We start from the raw sequence: 18,203 nt of genomic DNA, 5'->3' as shown, positions 1-18,203 counted from the left end.
GTAAGCTGATCAGATCTTTCCTCACCGTTTGCACAGCTCAAAAGGGCCTTCTCTCTGTTGGCTGCTGTAAGCAGATCCGCCTGGTCGAATCTTCGATCAAGCTCAGCTTGAACCAAATCAAGGGCTTCGATGTATTGCCGTTTCCAAGCTCCTTCTCCCGCAGACGACAAAGTATCCGATTCCTCTATGTTTCGAAATCTTGCTGGAGTTTTGATCACTCGGGGATCGTTTGGCGTCTTTAGGTTATTAACAGACGCAAAGACGTTCGCTGTTTCCATAAGCTTGGAAACGAATTCATCTTTTCTGTGATTTTTGATCCGTTCGCGGAGAATGGTGTTTGATTCCAAAGCTGAAGAAGCAAAGATCTTGTTTTGGAGCTGTCTTGCGACGGCTTCTGCAGGCTGAAAAACTTCACCGCTGCAGGTAATCGCAAAATAAAGCCGCATCGTGCGTGCTTGTTTTACCAAGCCGAATATGTTTGCATGTGCGTCTCTTCTCATTGCCCTATCTTCTGTCATGTCGGTCAGACATGACAAAGCAATATCATGTATTAGGCCTATTGTAATGTTCAGAAGTAGGCTACGCATGAAATGTAAATATTGCAGAATGATGTCCAATAAACGATGGACCGCCGTGTTAGTAAGGAGGGTGGCTAGCAGTGATGCCTCCAAAATACGCCTACGCGCATACAAAAAATATTAACGCCGTATGCGTCAACGTAACTTGTAAAAAAAGTTGGCAGCGTCAGCGCATAGCCTACACTGGCGTAAACTTATTTTGTTTGCTAGGTGCCAAACATTAACACGGTATAAACCACTCGAAACAAACAAGTTTTATTTTGAATTTCCACGAAGAAGCAAGCATCTGAAAGTGTTCATCTGACATTTTGCTGCGTTTTGGTTTCAATGTCTTTGCCCATTGAAAACATTCTTTCAACTGCAGCGCTGGAAAGTATTGGCGTGTTGTAGCAAAAAAAGGACATTAAAAAGTATGCATTGACGCTATGCCCTAAAAAACCGCGAAAACTTTACGGCGTAGCCTCAAGCGCAAACTATCCAAAAAAATGTGGCCATAAGCGTTAGCGCAAACAAAAAGTCTAGGCCGCAAGTCTACGGCGTAGAATTTGCGGCGTATACGTACATCTCTGGTGGCTAGTACCGCTACTGCGAGGTATAGATCCCTATGATTGACGACTCTTTATTGCAAATGATGAGCGCGACCACACGTAACAGAAACTCGATTCATCGTAGCAATTATTGTTCGAAAAAATTTCTGAAGATATGTTATGTAGGCCTACCTTAAATTGTCAGAGTTTTCTAGGGGGGGCTGAAGCAATTATTGAAAATTTCAGGGGGGGCTGAGTTTGTTCTAGGGGGGGCTGCAGCCCCTTGAGCACCCCTACTTCCCGCGCCCTTGCTTCCATCTGCTTTTGTCGAGTTGATCGCCGTACGAATGTTTCATTTCATGAATAGTTTTGTATCTTGTCATTTCGTTGACCTCAAAATGGCAACAACAGCATAAGATTTTATGTCACTTGTTTGTTACAAAGATATCTTGGGTTCACTTTTTAATTTCACTAATTTTGAGCTAACAATTGACTCTTAAATTGCGAGTAGATGACTGACATATGGGAAATTACTTAATGACTCAAAATAGAGTTAACATTCGCAAGATTAGAATGTTTTCTACTCATCGTTGCAAGTTGGAAACAAAAAACACGTCAAGATTTTCTCATGCAAATGAGTAACTCAGGTGAAAACAAAATGCAATTAATAAAAACACGATGTTTTTTTTCAATATACTCTACAGTGGTTTTTAACATCTCAAAATATTTGCGCGCAACAAAGCAAAAGAATCCACCAATTTAAAAAAATATATACAAACGGTAATCAAAATTCATTTGACTCTTCATAATGACCCTGCTTTTCCTTTGTTGCTCTATTTTGTGCAGGGTTTATTGCTGAATTTTGGCATGCAGTCGATTATAATTGTGACTTCAGATGCAAATGAATTCAAACAAATTTTCCAATAAAACATCAACGTTCCAAACCGGTGGAAACTATTTAACATCTACATAAATGATGAACAATTAAATGCCGAACAATTTTATACAACAAGGACAAAAGACTCATTATTTCAGATACATAGTTATTCCGTCTTTTTGCATTGAACCAATGTCTGAAGACTGCGTGATATGTGATGGAACCCTCAATTAGATGCATTCTACTCAAGAAGATGTTAAAACGTAAGAAAAAGATGCAGAGGGTGGGCCTGTAGTGTAGATGTCAACTTTTTGTTTTAAATTTGAAATGTTGTAACTGTGCTTGGGGCTGATACCACATACTATGTTCTTCGTACTTACACGAATATGCGGTTTTGTTTAGACCTACTCTTGTGGAGAAATAAAACATAGTAACTTTAGCGGGTTTAGCATACTTTATTTCACACAAAATATAACATAATTAAATAAAATAAACTCAAACGTTTTCGACACGTACGTGTGTCCTCATCAGGAATTAAATCTTAAATTGATTTATGCTAAACCCGTATGTATGCTAAACACGCTAAAGTTACTATGTTTTATTTCTCTATGGTTCAACAAAGCAAACTCTCTACCAAAGCTTTACCTACTCTTGTGTTTACTACAAACGAAAGTTATGAATACTTAAACAGCCACACCGATGAAGTAGTGAAGCAACTTTTAATGCAAAATGCAAGTGCCACCACATGAAAAGATTTTATCGAAGAAGATATGTATCTTCGACTTTTGATGAAGTAGGTATTTCGTTTCATGAAAACATTTGAATCCGAATTGTGAAAACTGTAGCAAAGATTTGATGCACATCGGTCAAACAACCGTGATTAACATATGCAACTATTGTCTGTTGACATGCCAATTGCTTATTGCCATATTTACAGTAGGCCTATTCTTTGTTTCTCGGCAGTCGCATGTAGCAAGAACTCAGCAATAAACACGTGTTTCGCCCATGAGGCTGGGCTCATCAGTACCGCACCACTTTTTTGGGAAAAGTCTTGATGGCTAGTGTGGAGGCTACACCGGTATGGTTAGCGAAACACAATGCTCGCTGTTCTATAGTGAGTAGTCAGGTAGTGCTGACGCCAGGAAGATCGCTCCTTCTCAACAGGCCTATTCTTTGTTAGTTAATGACGTTTCCCCTTCGTAACTTTTGTGCTCAGCAGAAAAAATAAAACTTACGAATAAGAAGATTTTTTCCTTTTAAAAACGTTTGAATGATATTTTTTATATTTGCACAATTATTATTTTGAACATATCTTGACCGTTTGTAAAAAATAATCGCAGATTGAAATTTTCTGGTATCAAATTTGTTGTACAAGCTATCTGAACAAAATATTCAAATACAAACAGCTAACGAAGGACGAATATTCGTATCAAGATTCCGATTCGAAAAAGAATGGTATGCTTCAATTAGATTCTACCGCCATCAAGTGGTTTATTGTTGTTGTATATTCTCAACCACAAGGTGGCCCTGCACTACATTGCTTCAACGTCCGCAGACATGAAATCAATGTGAAAAATACTGGCACAAGATTATTCAGGTAGGTATTTGCTCATCTCGCAAGAAATACTTAGAACAGTGGTTCCCAACCAGGGTGCCGCGGCACCCTGGAGTGCCAATTGCAATGCTCAAGGGTGCCGCGAGATATTGCAATACTGCGGCCCATTCTTTATTTTAACTTTAACCCGTTAAGTGTGGAATTTATTTATTTATTTTAACTCTAATCCACGGCAAGCCTTTGTTTTCTCGCCCAGGAAAAACAGCGCGAAAGAGATTTTGACTCGTTGCTGTTTTTTCCATAAAAACGTTTGAAACGCATCATTATTGCCAGGTTTCATGATTTTATTTTGCTTTTCAAGGAGCACATAGTCAAATTGCAGTGATGGATTATGGGACTGTGTGACCCAGCACGATTATAAAATTGCACGATTGTTTGCGAACCATTATAAAATAGAAACTTTTACATGAGGGATACCTGCGCATACAAACACGATACATAGCTAATCGAGAAAAGGCTAAGTTATAATTGATTTGTTCTTTATAGCCTACTTATGAATATATTTTGTGAATTGCTTTGCGATTACAATTGGGTCTCCAAATTAGTGGATTTTCCGTACAAACGAACATTAAAACTAAAAAACGAGAACGACAGCTTGTAGTCGAGGAAGAAATGTGGGTGGCTTTGTCGAATGTGCCTTGAGATAGGAACTTTGTGCAAGAAGTCAAGCCCAAGTTTCACACTAACTTTTGAATAAATACATTTGTTTATGCACACTATAGGCTACTGTACAACTCATTCTGTGTTATTTCATACAGTTATTTGAAACACAGAAATCTCACAAAATTAACCCAGTTTTGCCAGGGTGCCGCAAACTATTTATCTGTTTGATAGGGTGCCGCAAGGTCAAAAATGTTGGGAACCACTGACTTAGAAAATAAACGCCTGCAAACTGGTCCTGTACTATGTTTTTCAAAAGTCGACCAAACTCGTAAGGGCTTAAAACTTAAAGGTATTTGAAACGAACAATTTTTAAAGAATTAATTATCAGGTCCGAAAATCCGGACCATGAGAAGTAATCAGCAATCTACTCTTAAAGTATGTGACGTTTGGTTTGTATTCATTCTTAAGTATCCTACTAACTTTTAACTTCCATAAACTCGAAAGAGCTAATTGTCTCAAACCGTCTGCTACAAAACTTTCTTTGAAATTTATTAGGCTACAGTCTTTACCAACCAATGCAAATTGAAACCATGGTTATCGTTTTGGCGTTGATTATTTCTTTTTGATACAGAATAAAAAATGTGCTTCAAAGGCTTACTTCATTCAACCTTTGATCAGTATTTAAAACAAATGAATTGTTTCCTGTTGCTTTTACAGTTTTACGAGCACTCTCATGTTATCTTTTGATGAAGACGCTTTGAAGATTTCGTCATTTACAAAGGAGTCGCCGTTAAAATTTATTTTGGAGACACTTTTCTAAGCAAAGTGAAGATTTATTAAGAGTGCGTTTTTTTTCTTCAATTAAATACATTTGATTATTTTGGCTAAATTGATGCATCAAAGTTTCAAACAATGAAGAAACAGTATTTTAAAATGAAGTTAAGACATAGCAACAACGAAGTGAATGCTTTTGCAGTCAAAATAAAATGACCCCACTGATAGCAAACCAACATGATAATTTAAACAAACAAGGAGATATCGGTACAACCAAACAATGTTACGGTGTACACGCATTGAGACAGTGGCCGTACAAGACCATGACCCTGGGTCGGAGTGATAGGTCGTAGAGCCTGCACTTTCTTATTCAAACAAATATATACGAAAGCAAGTAGGCTACTGCGTCATTTAAACAGCAAAATTCTGGTTCAACAAGATGCAGCAAGGCTTGAACGAATAAGCTTGGTTGGCTTACCAAATTGGTTTTATGCTGCCTTTGACACAAACCAAACATATTTCTTACATGATCAATGGATTTATACGCAACAAAATATTGGTCTACATACAGTTTAAAGAAGATTTAAAAACATTTGAAGCCTGTGCATTGTGCAATGATACGTTTTGAGCTATTTCCAGGAATTATATGATGCCACTTTCTCTTGTTAAATCTACTTTACAACTACAATTTTTTTTTAATTACTGTGCATGCAGGAAAATGTCATAAAGAAAAAAAATCGTTTCAGAAACTTAAATGTGGGTCATTGGATTCAATGGAATAGGGATCTCAACGCGATTGTAAAAACTCCCCGACCCAACATAATGTCAAATTGTTTCATTGTCAGATAACTTCGTGCAGTGTTGAATAGCGTTGACAGGGGGTCGAAGTACTTTCCCTGGCCCGAGATAATTTTAACGGTGCGAAACCTTTCCACGGACCACGATAAATTGCAGAGAACGTAGAAATTTTACTACTTTCTTAACTGAAGTAAATTCCATGAGAAAGCGCCGCATATATTTGTTGCAGTGCATTGGCACCAACTAAATTTTGAAAATTCTTTGTGATTTTTGGGAACAAACTACCTCTTTTGCCAATGATAGCATTTACCCCTCCTTATGTATTTCTTAAGCGGTGTCTTTTTTGGCATTAGTTTGCATTGGGAGCAGGACATAGTCATCGATGCCGGTCCAAATTAGCCTATCAACGACCCAGGCTATACTGTATATAAACTGTTTGTTAAAGTCGGCCACTTTTTGTGGATATTGTTTTTGAAACATATAAAGATAACCGGACCTAAAACATTTATCAAACACACGTGGCCTATCTCGATTCAGTGATGTCTGTTCTAACTACTGAGCCACAAAGGCGGCTTGAAAAAAACATTAAACAGAAAGATATTGTTAAATGTTAACCACGTGTTAAACTTTGGTTAAACCTATGCCAACCTGTGGTCAAACATTGCAAGACAGGTCACAAATTTACGACCAATCAAAGCAGGCCAAAAAAATTGCACAGCCAGCATACATTTTTGCCACCAGGAGAAATGATACTATAATTAATCTGCTTGATCCGTGTACATCATTTATCAATTAATTGTCGAGTGTTTGTGACGTGATAACATTTCGTTTCGTGGGAATTTTATCTTGCACTTTTCAACCACACGCATGGTGATGTCACATTTCAATGACGCGAACGCATTTCCAATATTTTAATTTCGATTCCGGTGTAGATGTATTTAGAAGTAAACTATAATAAAACCAGCAAGAAAACTGCAGGTGAAAAAAGCTTTAATTTCATGACCGAAGACAAAGTTATTTTACTGTGTGAAGGCAAAAGCGGTCATCCCGAAGTGCAAGATTTTGAGATGGTTTGATTGAGTACAATGAAATAGTGGACGAAGTAAAACCAGAATTCTTTAAAAAAAAAAGAAATTGTAGCCCACTAGCACTATACACAAGACGAGTCAGTTTGTAACAAAAAAGCAAATAATTTCATTGAGAGAAGTAATTCAAAATTATAATTAAATGAAAGAAAAGGAATTGTTCTTCAAAACCATATGCTGCATCTAAAAGGTTTCGAAATACTTAATTTTGCATAAACACTCGTAAGTTTGGAATAAATGTTAACTTGTTGAAAGAACATTCAAATAACTATTCAGATTCAAATTAGATTTGAGAACATTGTTTGATTTCTAAAATGTTTAAGCGTTTCGTTTTGAAATGACCCGAAAAATGCTTTTGTGCAAAATATTTTAATAAAAAAAAAAGATTGAACATTCAAGATGACGAAATTTGCTGTCTGGATACTTCCATCGAAATCTATTCGAAATAGGAATATATTGTGGCAATTTTTCATTTTAGAGAAATGACCGGTTGCTGTCTGCGGCACAAAAGCTGATTTGCTTGAGAATTACTGAAAGCACAAAAATAATGAAGAGTTTGTAAAATTTGATTTTGTTAGCATAAAATTACAAAGCAAAAAATACATCTGGAAATGGAAGATGGAAATAAATCAGGTTGAAATGTTTCTTTCGAAAACATAGTTTTGGAAAAACAACCTGTCACCGAAGAGATGAAATGTATTCTCCATTCAGGTTATCTTAAACAAAAACAAGAAAGCCCTTTCAAGCCCAATAGCCCAATAAATGAAAGGTAAATCTATCTGTATTTTTGTCAGCGCTACTTATTTTCTCACAATGGTGGTTTGTTTATTCTTTATACAACATTGTAACTGGTAGTGAATACTGATATCAGAATCACTTCATCCAACTTCAGGTGTGCTTCTTTAGCAAGCGTGCCGGGGAGAAGCAAGCGTGCCGGGGAGAAGCAAGCAGCCTGCTATGACACTGACCCTTTTTAGTTTGTGAAAAACTTCGATGAAAAAGCTTTTCTAAACAAATAAATTTTAACCATAGCCTTCTTCTTTTCTTAAACAAGGCTCTAAATATACTCATGCAAGCTTGCATCGAAGATATTTGAAAGGGTCGTTCTGAGTCGGTGTAAATGACTCGCAGAAAAAAAAAATTTTTATTATTTATTTGCGTCAGACAAAGCTGTCCATATTCAAAATAAAACAACGAAATAATTCACAAACTTCAAATGCACAAAGGTCACAGAGAACCACCTTGGATCGATTTGATTAAATTTCTCAACAATTATTTGTTTGCCTTAAGATTCTATTTTAAGTATATTGTTTTAAATCCAACTCTTGCAAGTTTGTAATCTATTAGATTTAGTTTGGAATGTTGTTCTACTTCATCGTCGCAGTTTTTGCAATTTTCATCTTCATGAAATGGAAGAAACAGGCCACACATGAAACTGACCTATTATCTGAATATTTTCTTGACAAGAATTGGATCAACGATGGTGATAAATACTGCTTGGATGAGGACATAATTGAGTTCACAATCAATGTTTCGGAAAATGACCTCAAGTATTTAAACTACAAACTTGATCAAACAAGGTATATTTAGCTGATTGTGAATAGCCAGGGCAAAGATTTAAACTGCACATTTTGCGTTACTGTTACGTATATAGCTTTGGCAGAGAGTTGGTATAGGTATTGCGTATACATCGCATGGGCTGCACCTGCTTCCTCTATCATGATTTTTGTTATGTTTTAAAACACACTTTTCTGTTCGATTGCGATTATGTAGAACAATAAAAACTGAAAGCTGATCAAATGGACTCTTCAACTATAGCAGTGGGCAAGCTGCAAGGCTGGGATATACAATGAGATAAGCTTACGAAAAAGAATTAACTCATAAGTCTGCAGTCTAGCCTTGATCATTTTAAAAGTCGTTGAGCCTTTTGGTGCACATGCAGTAGCTATCAGAGTTCTTCAAAACAAATACATTACAATGGCCTATATTTCGTTTCGAGATGAAATTTCTTGTCTTATTTTCGTTTGTTTCAGTATCGAAATAAGTTTTTCTTAGTAAAGAATTTCGTTTTATTTCGTTTCTACTTGGTCCGTTCGAAACAAAAATATTACAAATTATTTAAATATTTCGTCTTGTGTCGAAGGAAAATTCCTTATCTTGTTTCGTTTTAAAATACAAGCCAAACGAATGCTCCTTTCAGATACCCGGTGAAAGCATTAGCATCATCCAAGTTTCACTATGGAGTACGGGAAGAGATGATGAGGAATCTAGTGGAGTACTGGAGAGAGGAATATTCATGGAGACATCAAGAAGAGATGATGAATTCCTTTTCCCACTTCAAAACCAACATCGAAGGATTAAACATCCACTTTATTCATGAAAAGCCAAAGCAAGTGCCAACAGAACTAAAGGTACAGTAGCTTAAGTCATCCATGTCAAACGAAAACTTGGTCTGGTTCAAGTTTGAGAGTCAATTACACTATCGTACAAATTCTAAAAATATTTACTCCAATACAAAGAGTAAGAATTTATGTTTCAGACAAGAATAGCTCAAAGCCATTCTCTTCATAGATGCAATTCATCTGAAACACGTCCTTTGTAGTGTAGTCAAGTCTAAAATATTATGATCAAATCATTATAAAATTTCGATTTAGTTGAGCTAGCTACCAACTATAGTTTGTGGCTATGTATAAAACAATTTTTTGGTCGAAACGAAGCAAACCCTTCACAAAAAACACGTGTTTCTATGCAGACTTTGCGCATGAAGAAACCTTTAGGATCACGCTGCGCTGGTTCGACTCTCGGGGTATGCGCTTGAGCAACATATTCTAAGGACTGCTTTCCATTCAGCGGCACCTAGTGAATTGAATAATTTTCCGGCAACAAGACTTCAACAATCGGATGTATCACTCTGCCAATCTCGGTTATCGACCCCGCGTCAACAACCTCTACAAGTATGTGAAACTGCTAATGTTGAGCTCTCAAGGAAACTTTTTCAGTCCGAGGTTAAAAACTCAAACCAAACAACCAATTATTAGAAGCAAAATATTTCAAAACTGCGTTTGATTATTTTGTCGTCATGGTGATAGATTTAACATGAAACTAAGACGAGCATAATTATAATGAAAAATGGAAAAAATCCCACCGGTGGAATATATTCTCTCATTTTGTGATGATGGTTAGATGTTTAAAATACAAGGTTAACGATATTTTTGGGTTTTGAGATGCATTCACGATTGCCATCTCAACTTTCAGCCTAAAGTTGTCTTGTTACTGCATGGATGGCCTGGAAGTTTTGTTGAATACCTTGAAACAATTAAAAGACTGACTGATCCAAGGACATACCGTGGGAATGAAACTGAAGTTTTCATAGCAGTTTGTCCATCGATACCTGGTTATGGGTTTTCGGACCATCCACTGAAAGAAGGTCAGTGTGATAACTGACAACCAATCTGTATATTACAAACAAGACAAGAAATTTTAGGAATACAAAATATTGCAATAATTCAGGCTTCAATGCTTACGAATGTGCGAGGGTATTCCACAAGTTGATGCTACGTCTTGGTTACAAAAAGTACTACGTTGCTGGTGGAGATTGGGGAGCTCTATAATAAGCAGCGCGATCTCTTTGATGTATCCGAGGTAGGCTAACTATTAGAATAATATCTGTCTTTACATTGGGACTGTTTACTAACAATTAATAAAATGAAACACTAAAGTATGGCAAATTGTTCAAAACTGCGGCCTGTTTTTAAACAACTGTATTGATCATTGCTCTACACTTTAATCACCATCTTGGTACAACTTGGTTGTTTTTTTGATGCTTGATTGTAAGCCATTAATACATCGACAATAGAAACAAGAAACAAGATTATGACTTCAAATCATGATAAACAAAACAATAATTTTTGGACAGGCAACTGGCTTACGTTTATATTTCTTACTGCAGTTTTGTGGAGGGATGCTACACCACCATATCCGGTGCTGTGCCTCAACGATTTGGAATAGTTAAAGCCATAATAGCCAATTACGTACCCTGGATTTTTTACAACAGGCTAGAAACTAAACGGCTTTATCCACTCAGCCAGTTATTTAAAAGCCTTCTCTTGAAGAGTGGATACTTCCACACACAAACTACAAAGCCTGATACAATTGGTAAGGCGGACGAAATGAACTTAATATAATTTTTGACATTGTTAAAAAACATTTGGCTTAACCCGGTCTGATAATAATAATAACCTATAAAGTTTTCACAACTGTTTACATCTTCAATGATTTCAAGCATTAGTCTTTCACTTTTTCCCTCGCGTGGTAGGTTTCAATTGGCTTACTCGAACATCACATGTCTGATTTCAACGGAAATTTACAAGAGGCTTCATGCAGATGAAAATCGCTTTGTTGCTTTCTCTCATAAATTTTATGTAGGAAAAAGTACTGATTAGGTAAAGTATACTTCATAAGCCAACTACTTCATTACTGTAGGGCCTGCAAAAATCAATAAAGTCAAATTTTTTTAAGGACCTCGTCTATCCACAAATCAAAGAATAAAGTTGTTTTCAGCACCTAGGGGACTGTTTCTAAGAAGTTTATGTGTCAAAATAAAGTCAAAATTTGCAATAAAGTCAAAATTTGTCAAATTATGGCTTTTGACAAACTTTTTGTGTTTCTTGAGAGTAATTTTTTTTAAATCCTCGTGGAAGCATTGTAAATCAGGAACTGCGACACAATTAAACCATATTAATCCATAAAAGCAGGAAATATGTCACAATGCCTACGGATCAGCAGTAACTTTTATCGCAAATTGTCCATTGTTTATTCATTGTTACGTATTTAAATAATTTTTATAAAACACTTTCTCTTCACAAACATGGTCTTTTCGAAGATCAACAGTTTGGATTTTGGAATAGCCTACTGACATTCTGTAATACAAAAATGCCTAAGCAAGCTAAATCGTCTTCAGCAAAAGTTAGACAGATTTGTGGAGATTTTCCAACCACCAAAAAACACGACGCACTTTTTATAATCCTTAAAACACCTTGACGTTTCGACAAAATATCACGTTTGGGTCTGAAATCGACAAAATATTATGTTTGGATAACTGATATCAATTCAAGGAAGAACTGTGCCCTCTACAAATAAGCAATTTCGTTAGGTCAAAATAAAGTCAAAATTTGATAAAAATGAAGTCAAAAAAAAATTTTTTTAGGTCAAAATAAAAATGGCCTTATAATCATTAGTAATATCATTGCTTCACCAATTACTTCATCAGTATACTTCATTAGCATTAGCTATCTGTTGGGTTTCAAGGATTCTCGAGGTCGGTTGTAGCCTATGGTATATTGCAAGTTAAAATCAAGCTCTTTTAACGTTTTTTTTTTCATGATTTTGTTTTTAATGGCAAGGTTTCGCGCTGTCCGATTCTCCTGTGGGCCTTGCTGCTTACGTCATAGAGAAGTTCTCGAGTTGGACAAATGTGGAAGCTGAGTAAGTTTCATTTAATACGTGGGCCTAGCGATAGCCTACAATCTACATGGTCTAACATTAGTCTGCTAGTTTGGAATCTTTTCTTAATTGACTTCTTGAGGAGACTGGTTGATTTATTAGGGGAGGGTGGGGTAAGATGAGCACCTTTTTGCTTAAGTCGCTTTAACAAAAGAACGGCTTGTTTTGGAAAAACTTAAAAGGGTGAACTTGAAGCACTAGTGAATCAGCTACATTTTAGATTGAGTTTTATCACCTTGCGATTTTTATGTTTTTTTTTATTAAAGCTTATTTGCGTGTTGCTCAACTTACCCCGGCATAAATTGTATGGGGTAAATTGAGCAATGACCTGGGGTAAGTTGAGCAATTCGATTAAGTTGAAGCATTCCCCTGTCAGTTTGTTTGTATAATTGCGAGGCATTATGCTTTGCAACACAGCACTGCTTTTTCATCCAATACGAACCTAAAACGACACAAATTCAACAGTTCAAACCTTAAATAAGCTAAGGCTATTTCTTTTGGAGTAAGTTGAGCAACTGCTCCAAGATACTTCAACTAGCATTGCACATTTTACCCCATCCTGATTTTTGTGACAAAATTACAAATATTTAAAAAACTACAAGACTAACCAACCTGAACGTTTTATTGAATATCCTCACACTTTATACTTACCAATACAAAAAAACAGATTTGATTTACATAGTGTAACAATAAAGTTATTCAGTTTTTAGCAAAAATTTTTTTTTTCGAATTTTCGACAAAAACAATATAATTGCGTGCCATTGTAAAATGCAATTCTGAGTGGACATAACAAATACATTGAATGAAGTGGCATTATGAGTGATATATCTGGAATAAAAATAAAAAAATTTCGCCGACTCGTTGTTCCAAAAACAGGGGTTGCTCATCTTACCCCATTGCACACTTTACCCCAGTCTCCCCTAAATATCTTTCTAATTGCTATACAAACCTTAGCATTCGCAAGACTAAACGTGCTTTCAAAATAACCCCAATCCAAGACAAATAAGTTAGATGACACCGGGGATGCTTTCCTACCAGGGAAGATTGTTTGTTGCATTTGAGGTTGCATCTTTTTATCACGACTTTTTGTAAAAAGATACAACATCTCATTGTTGTTTGTCAACCGTCACCGCGCGCGGTGTGATCAAGGAGTTTCTGAAGTTCAGTCCCTTTGAGAGCTCAAGCTACAAGCTAAACTTGTTTGTAGAAAGTGGAGCAACAATCAGGAATGATGAGAATAGAGCAGTCTCTTTGAAATTGATGAATAAGCTTTTCCATCTTCCATGTCGTATCGGCTTTCTGTTGAAAAACGTGATTTTCGTTTTAACAAAGTGGAACCGAAAAGCAAGAACGTGTGAAAATTAAAGCTACGTGCAAAAACATAACAAATTGTTCTAATTTTATCTCTTTCGAATCGTAATCATGATCGTAATATTGGCTAGACGCACGCGCTTCCGTTTGTAGTCTGTAATTACTTGTTCGTATGATTGTGACGTTAAGTATCCTTTTGTCTTTACCGCTGCTAATAGTTTAAGGAAATCCTCCTATGGCAGTGACGTAAGCAAAAGGGGGAATATAAAATCCACCTGTTGAGAGGGCTGTGGAAATGAATATGGACGTAGAAATATGAAAGCTTCCACATTTTGAACAATTTTAAATGCCATTTGTGTTGCTCCATTTAAACTGAGGTAGCTTCACTGGCGACATATTTTTTGCTATTATTATTATTTATTTGCGTCAGACAAAGTTGTCCATATCCAAAACAAAACAACGAAATAATACACAAACTGCAAATGCACAAAGGTCACAGAGAGCCACTTTGGATGTCGTCAGTTTAAGAGTTCACTAAATATCTACTGTTACAAATTTACATACAATGAGCGTTGAAAGAGTTGAAAGTAGGCTATTCAGGACGATAAAGACAATGGAAACACAACTTGTATCGGAATTCGTAAATTTTTCTCACACTGTATCCTACCTTCTGTTGTTTATGGAAGTAGTAAAGCCGTTTCCAGTATAACTGGACTGTTGTCGGCCACACTTTGGCTAAACTGACTGTTGTTTATTAGTGCTAAATATCTTTTTATCAGTCTAAAATTGCTACGGTTTGATGGGACCACTTGCTTCCACTTCAATTAGACCAAAACTGCTTGACATGTCATTGCATTCTGAACTGAATTGGAAATAACCCAGAGTTAAGATATCATTATCAATAATTCTTATCATGTTCAGCAATTCGGACGACGGTCTCCTGAGCAAGCACTGGACCAACGACCAGTTGCTTAACAACGTGATGGTATACTGGTGGTCTGGCAACATAACACCATCCATGCGTTTCTACAAAGAAAACGTTTCGTCAAAGCTTCTTCATGTCTTACAAACGTGAGGATTTATTGAATAGTAGACTTCTCATTTGTAGGAACTGCTTTACATTATAGGCTACAAATGTTTCGAAATCCGGCGATCTTAAATGGTTTGGTCTGGTTTTGAATCCTTCGGTCTGACAAAGCCTAAAAAGATTATTCCTGGCAGTTTCGCATAGCCTACTTGTAGAAGCTTTTCACGCTAGGCAAGGCTACATAAAAAAAATTACCGACACTTGCTTTTATACTGATTTATACAATCAATAGGCTACAGATTTTTGTAATACTGTAGCTACCATTTTCAGATTGAAAGTCCATGTACCTGCAGGATTTGCCTGGTATCCGCATGAATTCCTGCCAACGTGCAAGAGTTGGGTGAAAACTAAATATCCCAATCTTGTGCACTTCACATACATGAAGATTGGAGGCCACTTCAATGCTTACCAATGTCCTGACGATTTTACCGATGATCTTAAATTGTTTGTACGAACTGTTGGGAAACGGTAAGTTTAGTAACAAAACGTTATCTTTATAGCCTATTTCATTTTAACCCTATAAATATATTAGCTTTAACAAATAATAATTAGGGCCCGCAAAAGTCAATAAAGTCAAAATTTTACTCGTCTGTCCACGAATCAAAGAATAAAGTTGTTTTCAGCACCTATAGGACTGTTTTTAAGAAGTTTATATGTCAAAGTAAAGTCAAAATTTTGCATTAAGTCAAACTTTTGAATAAAGTCAAAATTTGTCAAATTATCGCTTTTGACAAACTTTTTGTGTTTCTCGAGAGCTATTTTTGTCAAAATCCTCGTAGAAGCATTGTAAATCAGGAACTGCGACACAATTAAACCATAGTAGCCTAACCCATAAAAGCAGGAATGCCCACTTGAACCCGAATTAACTTTTATCGCAAATTGTCCATGGTTTATTCATTGCTATGTATTTAAATAATTCTTCTTCTTCCAACTTCCTTTTCACAAACGTCCGTGGTCTTTTCGAAGATCAACAGTTTGGATTTTAAGAATAGCTTACTGACATTCTGTTATACAAAATGTCTAAGCAAGCTAAAATCGTCTTCAGCAAAAGTTAGACAGATTTGTCGAGATTTTTCTGATGAAATTAATGCAACTACCGGGGGTGATTTAAGATGCAATTTTTGCGAGTTTATAGTGAAGTGCGATAAAAAGTATTTTGTTGAAAGCCACAGGAAAAGTAAACGCCACCAAGCTAGATTGGAGCGACAACAAGCATCGCAATCAAAGCAAACTTTCATTGAACAAGCTGCTTTTATTGAACATATTATGTTTGGACCTGAAATCGACAAAATATTATGTTTGGGTAACTGGTATCAATTCAAGGAAGAACTGTGGCCTCTACAAATAAGCAATTTCGTTAGCCCAAATTAAGTCAAAATTTGATAAAAATAAAGTAAAAAAAAATTTTTTTTAGGTCAAAATAAAAATGGCCCTAATAATAATTGTTGTATCGTTAGCTCAGTTGTTGAGCGCCGGCTCAAGGTCAAGCGGCGCTGGTTCGGCTCTTGGGTTCTGCACTTGAGCAACGCGTTTCAGGACTGCTCTCCATTCAGTGGAACCTGGTGGATGCAGTGGCGTAGCTACCCATTGGATCTTGTGCATAAATCCAGAGGCAGCACGTTGCTGGAGGGCGGCAAAATGTGATGACGTTTTAAACGAACAAAGACAGCCACATTAATTAATTCTCAGACAGCCTCAGACTTAAACGACCTAAGTTAACACTGATCTAAGTGAAGCTAAAAAATTACATAAGTTATGCCTCTTCTAAATCAATAACTAATTAACAACTTTAACTTGTAAGCTAAAGCATTGTTCAATCAATTTCGCTTTGGTAGTTAAGTTTAGACTAGTTTTCATTTTATTTCACTTTCGCGAGGGGACAGGAAGGAATCGTGATGTCATCGAGACAACTATGCCACCTTTACCATCTGTCTGTGGTAGATAGACGAGATTCCTCCATCTTCATGTGTGATGATAGGTTAAGTTTGTGAAAGGTTTAAAGTTTCAGGTCTGAAATAGATCACTTAGCTTAACTCAAAAAATTTGCAATTATGGTTATTGTTTTTAACTATAATGTGCTGCAGATTCCAGAGCAAGGTTTCAGTTAATTTTTGCCTATGAAAAGAGTAAAAGAAAGTTGAGCTTTTTTTTAGAATGAAAAAGAAAGCTAGAGAAGAGGAACTAAAATAGAATGAAGGAGTCATTTTGAAGTTCGTTAAAGTTGCCTCTGCTAAAAAAACAGAAGTTAGCAGTCACAGTAAATCGCTACCTCAAGTTGAGATGTAAGAAGAAGTGTATCTCGAGCAAAACAATAACTATGTGATCATTGGAAGAAGTCAGCCTATGAATGAAACACTTTCAGATAAAGATAAAATAGATGCTATCTATTATTCTCATAACAATGTGGAATGTGGCTACTTGGCCAGAAATATTAACTCAAAACATGAGAGTTGAGATGATCAAATTAGGGCCCGAAAGGTTTCGGAATAAAGAAGGACCATTCAAGCCAGCGATTAAAGAAATTAAAGAAGAAGACAAAGAGAAAGAATCCTTAAGCTTTTTGAGTACGAAATGGCTTTATAAGACGCTAAAGAATGGTGATGAAGTTCTCAGATCATGGTTGCTATATTCCAATAGCCACTCAGGATTATATTGTTTCTGTTGCAGGTTATTGTAATCGAGACATGATAATTCTTCATTTGTATTCAAACCTTTGTAAATTTTTGGCGTCTTAATCCGAGCATTTCACGTCATGAAAATTCAAAAGTTCACAATTTGATAAATGGAATGAGTTCGCACTGAGTCTTCAGGTTCATCTAACAATTGACAAAGAAATGTAAATTCTTATAAACAATGAAAAAAAATTGATGGAGAGAAATCTTGCAGAGCGTCATTGCAGTCGTAAAGTTTCTCAGTGTACAAAATCTTCCTTTTCGTGGTCATTGGGAAGATTCTAATTCAAGGAACCAAGGAAATTCTCTTAAAACTCCTTGAAAATTACAGTAGCCTACAGTTATTTACAAACAAACTTTTAGGTTTACCCCACTTTATAAAAAGGGCATGACAACGTACCTTTCACCAGCTATCCAAAATGAATTAGGGAACGTTCAAATATTACGTAACGCCTTCGAGGGGGAGGGGGGGGGGTTTATGCAAAACATTACGTTAGCGTCAAATCGGGGGGAGGGGGTTCAAGCAAAACGTTACGTAACGCTTTCGAGTACGGAATGGTAGTTTTTTGTGCTGAATTCGTAGTGAAAAAGCGTTAGGCCTACATGGGGGAGGGAGGGAATTGAAAAAAGCGTTACGTTGGCGTTACATGGGGGAGGAGGGGGGGTCAAAAATTTGGAAAAAAAAGCGTTACGTAATATTTGAACGTTCCCTTAACCGAGCTTCTTGGTAAAAAGATCTCATTCTGGAGAAGATAAAGACAGCAATGTATTTCT

General features: G+C 36.3%; 1 pseudogene; it reads left to right on the top strand.

Annotated features, from left to right (window-relative positions):
• The first annotated feature begins 8,261 nt into the window (after nt 1–8,261).
• Nucleotides 8,262–15,229, top strand: LOC145784708 (epoxide hydrolase 1-like; annotated as a pseudogene).
• Nucleotides 15,230–18,203: the final 2,974 nt, after the last annotated feature.

The sequence above is a fragment of the Aplidium turbinatum genome, chromosome 15 (genome assembly GCF_918807975.1).
Source record: "Aplidium turbinatum chromosome 15, kaAplTurb1.1, whole genome shotgun sequence".
Classification (NCBI taxonomy): domain Eukaryota; kingdom Metazoa; phylum Chordata; class Ascidiacea; order Aplousobranchia; family Polyclinidae; genus Aplidium; species Aplidium turbinatum.
Note: the sequence above shows the minus strand (reverse complement) of the source record. Positions and strands in the feature narration are given on the sequence as shown.